The following is a 1,990-nucleotide window of genomic DNA, read 5'->3' as shown; positions in this document are numbered from 1 at the left end:
TCCTGAGGTTGGTCCGATCCTGGGCCAACCTCACTACGCTGCCACACTTGACGCCCTCAATGATTGATTCCACCTGGCTGATCCATCTCGTTGGGGGTCTTCCTCTTTTTCTCTGACCCTCCATCTTACCCAGCATGACATCCTTCTCCAGCGACTGTTCTCTCCTGACAATATGTCCAAAGTATGAGAGACAAAGCTTAGCCATCTTGGCCTCCAAGGAGCACTCTGGCTGCACTTCTTCCAAAACAGACCAATACTTAAGACTTTCAAAGTATAAACACAGCCCTGGATCCAAGTTCCCCGAGGTTTAATCTACAGAGGCCTGGACAAGTTACATATGTGGATCTCAATAAGATGAAATAGCAGTATTTAAATGATAGCAACATAGCAGTAATAAAATGTTATTTGTAATTGTGACTCAAGTCCCTTTTAGACAAAATCTACAAACATTGACTTGTAATTGTAATCTACATTCTAATAGCTTGCTATGATGGTGGTAGTAAATTTGTAACTGACTGTTAAAATGTTTTGTGGTTTATTTAGGTGTTATAAAATAAAATATAACAAAAGGTTTCCTAAAGCTTTTTTTTACAACCCTTACATGCATGCAAGTATTCAAAACTGTCAACATGAATGGGTTTATAGCATTTTAAATATATCTACTTCATCTGCAGACCCGACTCGATGGCACTCAACAACAACAACAACTTCATCTGCAATTATTCCTTAATGTTCATTTCTTTGAACATGCCTTATTTTAATTTTCTTCATCAACCTTGCTAAAAGGGCAGCTATTTCATTAGGCATTCAAAAAGCTGTTTTAGATTTTGTATGTCATTTTTTATATTTCCTTACATAAAATTTATTAATTTCTATTATTGCTTTTTATTTGTTTTCTTTGCTTTATTCTGTTGCTCTTTTTCTACCTTCTTCACTTGAATGCTTAGCCCATTAATTTTGTTTAATTTACTCAATATTCCACAACCAGTCAATGGCTGAACTGGATCTTAAAAAACCAAGTGTCTATGATCTCAGCATCTCAATTTTTCATTGAAATTTCTACTGAAGTAGGATATATTATAGTCATTTCCTCATTGAGTCAATCTGTTTCTGCATGTGTTACAGAGTAGAACTGCTCCATACAGTTTTCATGAATGTAATCTTTGTGGAAGCAGTTCTTAAGGTGTTTCTTCTGTGGAGTCACAAGGTCGGTTTAAACCACCAACTTTTCATTTAACAGCTGATTGCAAATTGCTTGCACCACCCAGGCTCCTCGAAGTAGCATTGCTGTTATTGATAACTGCTGTAAAGTCAGTTCCGAGTCATAGCTACCCTGTCAAAAATGAAATGGAAAACATAAACATCCATATCTTAGGCATAAGTGAGCTAAAATGGTCAGATATTGGCCATTTTGAATCTGACAACCACATGGTTTACAATGCCAGGAATGACAAATTGAAGACGAATGGTGTTGCAGTCATTGTCAAAAAGAACATATCAAAATCAGTTATGAGGTACACTGCTGTTGGTGATAGGATATAAGCTTGAGAAGATAAAGCCAAATATTACAACAAAATGTACAAAGATCTGGAGTCAGAAAACCAAAAAGGAAGTACACACTCAGCATTTCTCAAGCTAGGGGAACTGGAGAAAAAATTCAAGTCTTGACTTTTGTTATTGAAGGATTATCTGGGAAAATTATTTAATGATGCAGAAATCATCAAAAGAAGATAAAAGGAATACACAGAGTCACTGTACCAAAACAAAATGGTAGATGTTCAACCCTTTCAAGAAGTAGCATATGATTAAGCACCAATGATACTGAAGGAAGGAGTCCAAGGTGCACTGAAAGAATTGGCAAAGAACAAGTCATCAGGAATTGATGGAATAAAAATTGAAATCTTTCAAGAAAGTGAGGCAGCACAGGAGGCACTTACTCATCTATGCCAAGAAATTTGGAAAACAACTATCTGGCCAACTGATTGGAAGA

Source organism: Chrysochloris asiatica, unplaced genomic scaffold (assembly GCF_000296735.1).
Source record: "Chrysochloris asiatica unplaced genomic scaffold, ChrAsi1.0 scaffold00086, whole genome shotgun sequence".
Lineage (NCBI taxonomy): Eukaryota > Metazoa > Chordata > Mammalia > Afrosoricida > Chrysochloridae > Chrysochloris > Chrysochloris asiatica.
The sequence above is the reverse complement of the archived record's forward strand: the minus strand, read 5'-3'. Positions refer to the sequence as shown.